A 13,015-nucleotide genomic window follows, 5' to 3' on the forward strand; every position below is an offset into this window, starting at 1 on the left:
AGGCACTCAAACTATAACTGGGGAAGAGCTGGCTCCTCAAAGTAGAGTCAATCTTAATGATGTGGGTGGAGCTTTTGGGAAATATATTTGCTGATGTGGCATGACTCCAGCTGAGAAGAAAAACTGCAAACATCCGTTAATAATCAGAACATGGAATGAAAGAAGTATGGATCTGGGAAAATTGGAAGTCATCAAAAAGAAAATGGAATGCATAAAGATTGATATCCTAGGCATTAGTGAGCTAAAATGGACTGGTATTGGCCATTTTGAATCAAGAAAATCATATGATCTACTATGCTAGGAATGACAAACTGAAGAGGAATGGCATTGCATTCATCATCAAAAAGAACATTTTAAGATCTATCCTGAAGTACAATGCTGTCAGTGATAGGACAATATCCATATGCCTACAAGAAGACCAGTTAATACAACTATTGGAATGCAAAAGTCAGAAACAAAGGAGAAGGATTTGCCATTGGAAAATATGGCCTTGGTGATAGAAAAGATGCCATAGATTGAATGAAAGAATTTTGCAAGACTAACGACTTATTCATTGCAAATAGCTTTTTCAACAACATAAACAGCAACTATACATATGGACCTCACCAGATGGAAAACACAGGATTCAAATCGACTACATCAGTGGAAAGAGACAATGGAGAAACTCAATATTATCAGTCAGAACAATGCCAGGAGCCAACTGTGGAACAGACTATCAATTGCTCATAAGCAAATTCAAGTTAAAGCTGAAGAAAATTTAAAAAAGCCCAAGAGAGCCAAAGTACAACGTTAAGTATATTCCACCTGAATTTAGAGACCGTCTCAAGAAGAGATTTGGCACATTAAACACTAATGACAGAACACCAGATGACTTATTGAATGACATCAAGGACATCATACTTGAAGAAAGCAAGGGGTCATTAAAAAGACAGGAGAGAAAGAAAAGACCAAAATGGATATCAAAAGAGACTCTGAAACTTTCTTGAAGATAGAGTAGATAAAGTGAATAGAAGAAATGACGAAGCAAAAGAGCTGAACAGAAGACTTCAAAGGGCGGCTTGAGAAGACAAAATAAATTATTATAATTAAATGTGTAAAGACCTGGAGTTAGAATACTAAAAGGAAAGAACAAGCTAAGAATTTCTCAAGCTGAAAGAACTGAAGAAAAAATTCAAGCCTCAAGTTGCAATTTTGGAGGATTCTATGGGCAAAATATTGAATGATACAGGAAGCATCAAAAGAAGGAAAGAATGCACAGAGACACAGTACCAAAAAGAACTGGTTGTCATTCAACCATTTCAGGAGGTAACATATGATCAAGAACCCATTGTATTGAAGGAAGAAGTCCAAACTGCACTGAAGGCATTAGGGAAAAACAAGGCACCAGGAATTGATGGAATACCAATTGAGATGTTTCAAAAACAGATGCAGTGCTGAAGGTGCTCACTCATCTACGCCAAGAAATTTGGAAGACAGCTACCTGGCCAACCAACTGGAAGAGATCCATATCTGTGCCCATTTCCAAAGAAAGGTGATCCATCAGAATGTGGATATTATCGAGCAATATCATTAATATCACAGGCAAGTAAAATTTTTCTGAAGACAATTCGATAAAGGCTGCATCGACAGGAATCTGCCAGAAATTCAAGCCAGATTTAGAAGAGGCTGTGGAACAGGGGTCAGATGGATCTTGGCTAAAGGCAGAGAACACCAGAAAGATGTTTACTTGTGTTTTACTGACTATGCAGAAGTGTTCAACTGTGTGGATCGTTATAAATTATGGATAACACATTGCGAAGAATCAAAATTTCAGAACACTTAATTGTGCTCATGAAGAACCTGTACATAGAACAAGAGGCAGTTGTTCAAAAGAAAAAAAGAGGATACCATCTGGTTTAAAATCAGGAAAGATATGGGTCAGGGTTGTATCCTTTCCCGATGCTTATTCAATCTGAATGCAAAGCAAATAATCTGAGAAGCTGGACTATATAAAGAAGAACGGGGTGTCAAGACTGAGGAAGACTCATTAACAACCTGTGTTATGCAGATGGCACCACCTTGCTGGATGAAAGTGAAGAGAACTTGAAGCACTTACTGATAAAGATCAAAGACTACAGCCTTAATTATGGATTACAATTTAACATAAAGAAAACAAAAATCCTCACAACTACACCAATACGCAACATTATGATAAACCGAGAAAAGATTGAAGTTGTCAAGAATTTCAATTTACTTTGATCCACAATCAACACCCATCGTAGCCAAACTCAAACCAAACCCAGTGCCGTCGAGTCGATTCTGACTCATAGCAACTCTATAGTACAGAGTAGAACTGCCCCATAGAGTTTCCAAGGAGTGCCTGGCGGATTTGAACTTCCGACCCTTTGGTTAGCAGCTGTAGCACTTAACCACTATGCCACCAGGGTTTCCCCCATGGTAGCAGCAGTCAGTAAATTAAGGGACTTAATTCATTAGGAAAATCTACCTCAAAAGGCTCTTTAATGGGTTGAAAAGCAAAAATGTCACTTTGAGGATTAAGTTTTGCCTGAACCAAGCCTCATATGCATGTGAAAGCTGGACAATGAATAAGGAAGACTGGAGAACAATTGATGTCTTTGATTTATGGTCTTGACAAAGAATATTGAATATACCGTTGACAGCCAGAAGAATGAATAAGTCTGTTTTGGAAGAAGTACAGCCAGAGTGCTCCTTGGAAGTGAGGCTGGCTAGACTTTGTCTCACATACTTTGGCCGTGTTAACAGGAGGGGTCAGTTCCTGGAGAAGGACATCAAGCTTGGTCAGGTAGAGGGTCAGCAAAAAAGAGGAAGACCCTCTACAGGTAGATTGACACAGTGGCTGCAACAAAGGGCTCAAACGTAGCAAGGATTGTGAGGATGGTTCAGGATGGGACAGTGTTTTGTTCTATGGTACATATGGTTGCTATGATTCGGAACTGACTCTAGGGCATCTAAGAACAACAACAGTACTAAGCAAAAGTTTAGCAGTTCAAACCCCGAATGGTACCATAGAAGAAAGGCTTGGCGATCTGCTTCCATAAAGATTACACCCAAGAAAACCCTATGGAGCTTTCTACTCTTTAATACATGAGGTCTCCGTGAGTCAGAACAGCAACTGAACAGCAATGGATTTTGTTTGTTCTTTTTTTTTTTTTTTTTATAAGTTATATTTAAAGCCTTGATCAATTTGAGTTAATTTTTGTATGAAGCTTGAGACTTGAGTCAAAGTTTGTGTGTGTTTGGATGTCAAATTTCTCTAACATTTTATTTAAAAGGCTATCCTTCCATCATTGAATTACTTTTGCTACTTTATCAAAAATCAGTTAGACATATATGGGTGGGTGTCTATATCTGTTTGTATCTTAGTCATCTAGAGCTGCTATAACAGAAATGCCACAAGTGAATGTCTTTAACAAAGAGAAGTTTATTTCCTCTCAGTAAAGTAAGCTAAAAGCCCAAATTCAGGGCATCAGGTCCCGGGGGAAAGGCCTTCTCTCTCTGTAGGCCTTCTCATCAATGTTCTCCCAGACTAGGAGCTTCTCCACTCAGGGGCCCCGGTCTGAAGGACACTCTCTGCTCCCGGCAGTGCTTTCTTGGTGGTATGAGGTCCCCCCCACCCCTGCCCTTTTTGCTTCCGTTTCCTTTTTTATCTCTTGAGAGATAAAAGGTGGTACAGGCCACACCCCAGGGAAACTCCCTTTACATTGGCCTGGGCAAGGGTGTTACAATCCCACCCTAATCCTTTTTAACATAAAATTAGAATCACAAAATGAAGGACAACCACAGGATACTGGGAACCATGGCCTAATCAAGTTGGGAGACACAATTCAATCCATGACAGTTTGTTTTATTGTGTTCCATTGATCTATGTATCTGTCCCTACCAATAGTGCACTATCTTGATTACTGTAGCTCTATAGCAACACTTAACATCAGTTAGAGAGATTCTTTCCACTTAATTCTTCTTTTTCAAGATTATTGTAGTTTTTCTAGGGCTTGTGCCTTTCCATATAAATTTTAGAATAAGATTGTCTATGTCTATAAAAAAAATCTTGCTGATATTTGGATAGGAATTGATCAACAGGGAATATTAAAATATTTACAATGTTAAGTCTTCTAATCCCCGAACATGATATTTTAATAACATGCATATTTTAATATTAATATTATGGTTTAAAAAAGTATTTGTATTATGTTGCAATATTCTGCATACCATATGAGAAGCACTAAATATGTCCCATATTTTTAAGTTAATTTAGTTCTCATAATGTCACTGTGAAAAAGAGAAGACTCTTAACACTTGCATTTTGCAGATGACAAAATGGAGATATATATCGTAATGTAATTGCCCAAATTTATGTGATGGTATAGTTATAGCATTAGATAAAGTTATCCTCAATGCAAAGCCCAGAGATTACATTATTTGGTGTATTGTATCCATATTTTGGAAACAAAATCATGCTGAGAGGTTCTAGAATTACAATCTGTTCCAATTGTTTATTTCTCAAACATGTTTTTAGTATTATTTGTGGTTGGTTGTTTGTCTGCTTGTTTCCCAAAAAACTCAGAATAGAATATTCTAGCATCAGATGCTACTTCTTGTTCAAAAAAAAAAAAAAAGTTTTTTTTTTTTTTAAATTAGAGACTTCATTACTACTTTGGAAAAAAAGTCAGAAAATAAAGGGGATTGACCTAAGCTTTTCAGGGTATACATGTTGACCAAATCAAAACTGATTGTAACTCTAATTACAATGTATACAATTTGTTACAAGTTTACAGATCACAAAAAAAATTAAGACAATATCCCAAAAATTAATTCAGGAAAAAGATCTTTAAAAAGGCCATCTTTTTAAAACTGTTGAAATAATAAGCAAATAATTATAATATCCTGTGTATAAAAAACCTATGTATAAAGTGCAATATAAATGCAAATGTATAACTGTAATCTTGACAGCGGTTTTAAAGTTTACTATACGGGCGTTTCCTGAGTTATGAGCGTTGCACTTACAGACAACTGGAACTTGCCCTTTAATATGATGTAAATTTGCTCTCACTTTGAAACAATTGAACCAACCCCCTACCTGCAGCAGATCCTTCATCACAGTCACCTCACTTGCTGCACGTCCCATGCAGCTTTTAAATATTGAAAAGGCTTTGAGCCTCCCCTTGCGCTCCCCGCATCTAAGGCTAAATAAGAACCATATGCACCTGTTTTGACTTACAGACACAGGAACAGATCTCGTTCATAACCTGGAGACCGCCTGGATGTACTATTTAAAGATTCTTAAATCTATCTGAAATTAAATAAGGCCTAGAGGAACAATTCAGTTGCCAATAAAGAACTGCTGTTTGGAAAAAAAGAAAAAAATGTTCCAAATTTTTAATTGTGCTGTTCGAAAAATGCTAAAATGATCATGGGAGTGATCAGTGGGAGACTTCACACAGCAGAAGCTCCGGAAACAGTATTTAATATTCATTTTAAGGGAGACAAACAGAATTACGGTGCTTTCTATAAAGAAGAGGTTATTCAAGGATAAGGCTATGAGGGTGAAGCTGAGCTCTATTACCTGCATATGGGAAAGCTGAGACCAGGTGTTTCTGCTGGGAATCTCTATGATACCAATTCTGAATATCCTAAAGGGATTCGGGACTCAAGATATGTCACATGTACAGATGCTCAGTAGATATTGCTTATGATATAAAAGGATTAAAAAAAAATCAAGAAAATAAGTTCATGGTATAGGATAATTTTCTATACATTTTTTTATTGAATGCTTTTTTGAAATATTATTTACTTATGATTTCTGATGGTAACACTATAGTCAATATAATTACTGTATTTACAATAGGTAAAACGTCTTAAAGATTACATTTACTTTGTAAGTAATATGCTTATATTTGTATTCATAATTATACTTTATCAAGTGTAAATAATAACCTTCAATATGTGGTTTTAATCATAAGATAAGCAGGTTTTGAAATAGACATATAAAATAATTAAACTGTAGGTATGCTATTTTTCCATATTTACAGAGGTTTACTGTCTTCACTCAAGAAATGAAAGCTGTTTTGAATTTCATTCAAAAACAGTATTTTATTGAGGACGTATTAAGAGTCAGATACTGTTGTGTGCTAGAATTATGCGGGCAGAAATGACTGGTCTTTTTTCTCAAGATTTACAGTAAGAGAAAAGGAGATAAGCATTAATTTTTACAAATCACACAAGTAAATGTAAAAGTATGTGTCATGTATTTTATTAAGTACAAAATGATAAGAGCGGCCAACTCTCTTTTGCATGAGGGCAGCCCTGGTCCTTTTCCCATAAAAAAAAACCCATAGAGCTAAGTTTATAGCAGGCCAAAGGTAACAGCTGGTATCCCTACTTTTTCTCCTCAGCAGATACGCACTACACAAAACAACTGAAAAAAATAAGCAAACATTTAAGTTTAGCATAAAAGTAAAACCTGACTTCAAATTCTTATCCTTATTAAAAACCACTCCAGTGTTACCTGAATACTTAATCCCAAGGACTTTCTGATTTGCTTTTCTGGACTGAGCTTCTAACCATAGAATTTGTTTCGACCGGCCAGTGTACTACCAAAAAAACAAAAAGAAAAATCTGTTGCCTTCCAGGCACTTCCAACTCATAACGACCCTATAGGACATAGTAGAACTGCCCCAGAGGGCCACTGGTGGATTTGAACTGCCGACCGTTTAGTTAGAAGCAGAGCTCTTAACCACTGCACCCACTCCTTGCTCTGTGCCTTAGCCTCAAATTCTCTTTAGGATCAAATCTTTAAATTAGTTGAGTCAATACCACAAGCCACTGAAACACCAGGCTACTTTATCATGTCTCTAGTCAAGCCTCCTCCCAAAACGCAACCTAAGATAGGGTAAAATCAACATTAAGACACATTCTACAATGGGAAGAAAATATAAATACTTTTGCTAATCGGAATCTGTAATATTAGCGATGACTACTGGAAAAAAATTGGAGCTTCTATGTTCAGGAGTGTCCCAATAACCAAATATATGCAAGTCCCCACTGCTTGCAGAAAATGTGGTGTTCAGAATGTATCTGGATTCTATGGCCGCTAACCAAAAAGTCGGCAGTTCGAATCCACCAGCCATTCCTTGGAAACCCTATGGGGCAGTTCTACTCTGTCCTATAGGGTCACTAGGAGTCAGAATCAACTTGATGGCAACAGTTTTGGTTTTTTTGGTTGACACTTTTAGAAGACTTCAGGGTATCATTTATGTATTGAAGGAGAAATAGATATACCATCCTCTGAGTTGATTATTCAATTTCATTTTCGGCAGATTCTTTAAATATTAGCTCTCAATATCTTCAAGCTGAGCTTTTGATGAGGTCACAGGTGACTCCATGTATTCTGGCATGGTCCTTATATAGTCAAGTTTCTCTGACTTCACATCGTTTGTACCGATTTGTACTATTACTCCCTAGAAGTTGACCTGATGTGGAGAGACACTATCATCTATCTTTGTAGGAAATTAGACCATCAGCACCAGAGGACATTAAAAATAAAGTTAAACAAAGACTCCTCTTCCTGCTGGTTTAGTTATAATTGTCCTAATGGCTGAGAGATGTACTGTAATAATTAGTCCTTAATTCTCTAAATTGAGAGTAAGATTAAGAGTACAGGTGTCGTCCCACAACCTCCTTTCTGACAGACTCAGGCCATTAAAACCACCTAGATGCCAATCAAACCAAACCAAAACAACACCAACAAATAACAATAACAATATGCCATATAATTGGGCTTAAATGCCCTTTACCATTCTACATAGAGCATGACAACTGTCTCACAAATTTCAGGTTGTCAGTATTTCTCCACATTTATAAAGCATCAAAAATCCTGTTGGGTGTAGAATATAGATTTTTGAGGGCCATGTCAAAAGTTAAAGCAGGAGAAAAACATTTTTTAACAACTGACTTCACTTATCAAACAGCAGAACCTGAAAAAGGTCTCTGGCACCTGAAATCATTTAATGTTTTTATAGCAGTGATAAAAATCACTTCAGGTGTTGCTGCAGCAACAGCTTTGAAAGCAATAGAGTTCTGATGTGGAGAAGATCCATCAAAAATAAATCAAACCTTGTTTCATTGGTGCCAAAAGAAGTATGTGTAATGGAAAGTTATAAAGACCAAAATCATGTGCAGGCTTCGGCCCCAACACAGGGCCCTCTTGCCTGAGTATTTCCCAATCAATCACTGTCCCTCTCATTTCTCCCTCCTGGTATTGTCAGGAGACTCACGTGGCTGTAGATTAGAGAAGGTAAGTGCTTTAAGGCTTTGGGAACCTTTCCTAGCATACTATTTTACCACCACATTAAACACACTCTCACACACATACATAGAGGGAGTTCAGGAGAAAGAGAGAGAGGGAGAGAGAGAGAACTTACTGCAAACTGTTTCAGAGAACTTATAAGATTTTCCCCAACAACCATATCACTTACCTATCGTTAGGAAGCCAGTAATGTTTATCTAACATCTCTACTAAGTTCTGGTTACTTTAAGTGATCTCATTTAATATTCACAAAGTCCTAGGTATAATCCTGCACAAAATGTTTTCTTAATCTCATTTTGCAGACCAATTACTAAGGCTATAGAAGTCAAATGTTTTACACACACACAAAAAACTAACAAATGATAAAGGTGGGTTAATATTTCAGAATCTTTGATTTCATATTCTGTGTTATTTCCATTTGAATTTCTACCTCCAAAGTAAACCTTTAAAAACATATATGTAGATATAATGTATGTATTTCCATACATACATATGTAATATCTACATGTATATGTATTTTTAAAGGTTTACTTTGGAGGTTTGTTGTTAGGTGCTGTCAAGTCAGTTCTAATTCATAGGGACCCTATATACTTAGGAAGTAGGGAAGCTAAAAAAAAAACTATATATATATGTGTGTGTGTGTGTGTGTGCGTACAGACCAATATATATCTCTATAGGGCAGAGTAGAACTGCCCCATAAGTTTCCAAGGAGCGCCTGGTGGATTCGAACTGCCAACCCTTTGGTTAGCAGCTGTAGCACTTAACCACTACCCCACCAGGGTTTCCTGTATCTATATAGCTATTTTAAAAATAGAAATAATTTCTATTTAAAAGTATTTTACCTGAAAAATGAGTGTTGAATTATTTATTTTTGAAATATATTTTTAAATATGTATAAACATAAAATTAGGTGTGCTGTGTATCATAGCTTAAAAAAAACCACAAAAACAAAGCAAATAAGAGTGTATGTGAAGAAATAAATACAAAATTAAAATGGAGCTCAAGTTAACATGACTAAGGACACTACTTGGCTCTAATTAAGTTTACCTCTCACAATGTGACTATGCAGTTCACTGCTAATAGCAGAAATTCATTTGGGCTCCATATGCCTAAATCCATGTTTGACTGTGTGATGCCACAATTGTCCAATATTTTTCTCTCTTTGAACCACATAAAACCTGTGTTTCTCTGTTATGCTGTGCTGTGCTAGCATTTGGACTTTAATTAGTGTTTGCACATCTGCCTCTTTTCCTTTCATGTTAAAACTGAAACCAAACCCATTGCCATCGAGTTGGTTCTGACTCATAGCGGCCCTATAGCACAGAGTAGAACTGCCCCATGGGGTTTCCAGGGCAGTGATTTTAATGGAAGCAGACTGCCACATCTTTCTTCTGCAGAATGGCTGGTGGGTTTGAACTGTCAACCTTTTGGCTAGCAGCCAAGCACTTAACTACTGTGCCGCCAGGGCTCCTTTAATAAATAGCCCCTGATAATTGAAGTAGTTCTACTTGCTTCCAATATTATCCTAAACACAGATAATCTGTGATATTTATTGACGGTATCATCTGAATGATTATATAGAATATAATTGATTTTTATAGTCATAATTAAAAGAAAAACATAAAATTAGAAAAAAATCTCCCTGAAGACTCTTAGTCCCCAGAAAATAAATTGAGGGATAATATATGTTCACAGATTCCAGTGTGAGAAAATACTGATACAAGGGAATGAGATATTTAACACACGTGAATTTTTTTAATAACTGATTTTTGCCATTTGTATGGAAATAATTACTTTACAATTAAATTGGGAGTCTTAATATAAGGTAATTTGTTTGATGATCTAGGCTGATGATTATAAACATTATGTCCAGATATCTTATTATGTATTTGCCATCTACCTCTGACCTCACTTTCCACCATCAACTTCATCCAGCCTTCCACTTTAGATTATGTCTTAGCCAGTGATTCTCAGTGTTGTTTTCACATTAGAACCACCTAAAGAGCTTTTAAAAAAAATAAAATAACCATACTCAGACTCCATTCGCAGAGATCCTGATTCGACTGGTCAAGGTAGAAGCTAGACATCGACTTCTTTTAAATGGAGCCTTCATGATTTTAATGTACAGCCAGAATTGAGAGCACCTGCTCTAGTTAATCAGAAAAGTATTTTATCTTAAAAATATGTCATAGTATTTTTGTACATGTTATGTATTTATTTTGGTTGGTGAATCACCATTCTTAGAGGATACCTCGCATAACCTGAGATGTCCAAGTCAAACATCAGTTCCCTGTGAAGGCTTCCTAGACCAATGTAGGCTAACTTTACTACTCTCTCCTTTCTTTGATTGTGGCACTTTAATCAAATAATAAAACACATATTATAGGTTTGCAATCCCTTGTGGACATGACTGTACTCCTTTAAGTCCATTAGCATAAATCTGTGTACTGTATGGACCCACAATCCTAATAACATGTACTAGGATGCACCATGGATTTTTTTTTTTTAATAAATGAGTTAAGAAAGGAAGTAGAAAATATGAGAAGGAAGTAATGAATCAATCCATCTTTCAAAAATACATTGTGCTCTTTTAATCTAGTGCTGTTCTTAGGCTCATTTTGAATGCATAGAGACACCTTGGTCTGCTCTAAATAGGCTGTAGCTACTATACTGTTGCCTCTGTGTACCCTTATTGTCAGTTATCTCATTAGATCAGATTTACACAGGCTTTGCCTCTAGTTTTTTTTTTTTTTTTGGTTTTTTTTAAAACAACTATTTTACTTTTTTTGTTGTTGAGAATATATAGAGCAGAACATACACCAATTCAACAGTTTCTACGTGTACAATTCAGTGACATTGATTACCGCAATTTTACTCAAATAACATACTGTGCTAATTTTTTTTTTACAACAGCATATAAAAAAATTGACATAGTAGAGCTTACAAAAATATCTCGGGGCGGGGGAAAGAAGGGTTGGCAAACAAGTGTAGAAGGCACGCATTGTTTGAGTTAAAATATGGTACACTGTTTAATTCTCACACTTCTTGTTTGAATTATTCCTCCCCCATTAGCATAAACTTCCTGTTCCCTAAGTTTCCTGTGTAATCCTTCTAGTTGCTGTTGTCAATTTTTTTTCAATACTATATACAACATCACAAAATTGGTTACACTAGTATATAATTCTACTTTAGTAGACCGACTCTCTTTTGTTATAAAAGGTATACATCTTTGGTAGTAAGTATTTTTACATGGTACATAACTTATTTACATATAACTTATTTACATTTGCTCTTGCATTCTTTGAAAATGAGATGACTAAAGGTCTGACCATGGATAAGAAGTCATCCTGTGCTAGTGTCTTTTCAAATTGCCCATGGAATTAAAGAACAAAAAAGGGCTTACATACAGAGCTAAATGTCTAATGCTCACCCTTATAAAGAAGGCACATAAAATAATAAATCCACTCAATGTTATCTGTTGAAAGAGCTGTTCTGACCATTCTATTTAAATAGCAACACTCCCCTAATCCTTTTACTCTATAACTTCATTCTCTGTTTAATTTTCTCTATAGTTCTTATCACTACCTGACACACCAAGTATTTTATTTTTTGACTTTTTCACCGCACTAGAATATATTCATAAAGCCATGGACTCTTTTTTTTCTCTTTTGTACATTGCTATATTCCCGGTGCCTTCAATAGTGCCTGACACAGACTAAGTATTCAGGAAATTATTGTTGTTTTAAAATACAAAACATTTTTGTCCTATAAATCAAATATTATTTAGGAATTATATTCTATTTATGGATAAGTATCATAAACAGAGAATTGGTACCCACAGGGCCAATTATGTCAAGTTAAGCTTTAAATTATCAGCATTGTCTTTATTACTCTGTACTAGCTGATGTTCATGGATGACTATCTTACTTGTTAAATATAATTATTTACAGAATCTCAACTGTTAAGTCTTATTATACCAATTCTTTCTTCCCTTATTTGTGACATTTATTATTAGCATTTTTTAATTCTTAATACCTCATATCTTCCTTATTTTCCTGGGAACAGTCAGGGGCAAGATGGAGCCAAAGAGTTGTGAAACTGAGGTTGGATTTCATACACAAAACAGGCCCTGTAAATATTTACATTTACAAGACTTAGAGTACAATACTGAGACAACAGGTTATTGTGTATCCTTTCATGCTACTGATCTGAAAAAGCTGTTGCAAATGCAGGGAAATTCCCCACTGTCATCTCCAGGACTCTGGCTTTGATCAACGTGGTGATCAACATTGGTACAGGATGTGCAGTGAGATATAACATGCAAATTTAAATTGGAAAAAAATGAGTAAAAGGGGTTTTTAAGAGACACAAGATATTTTAAAATCATTAATTTAAAATTAAAGAGATAATTTTAAGGTCTGTATAAGTGAGATAGTCTTAGACCCAAACCTTTCCCTATCCTACCACCAGTTTGATTAGTCATAAAAAATCCCATTGAGGACCACTTATGCCATCATCAAGAAAGATTTCAAATTGGATATTTGAGGAGATTGCGATTAGCATGTTGTGAATACCCAATAATTCTTCCAAATAACCCACAGAAATTTCATATTTAAAAAGATGATACGTAATGTTTAATTTTTTTTTTTTAATATTACAGCATCATTAAGAAAAGTTGACTATAAAAAA

Source organism: Loxodonta africana, chromosome 4, assembly GCF_030014295.1.
Source record: "Loxodonta africana isolate mLoxAfr1 chromosome 4, mLoxAfr1.hap2, whole genome shotgun sequence".
NCBI classification, from domain to species: domain Eukaryota; kingdom Metazoa; phylum Chordata; class Mammalia; order Proboscidea; family Elephantidae; genus Loxodonta; species Loxodonta africana.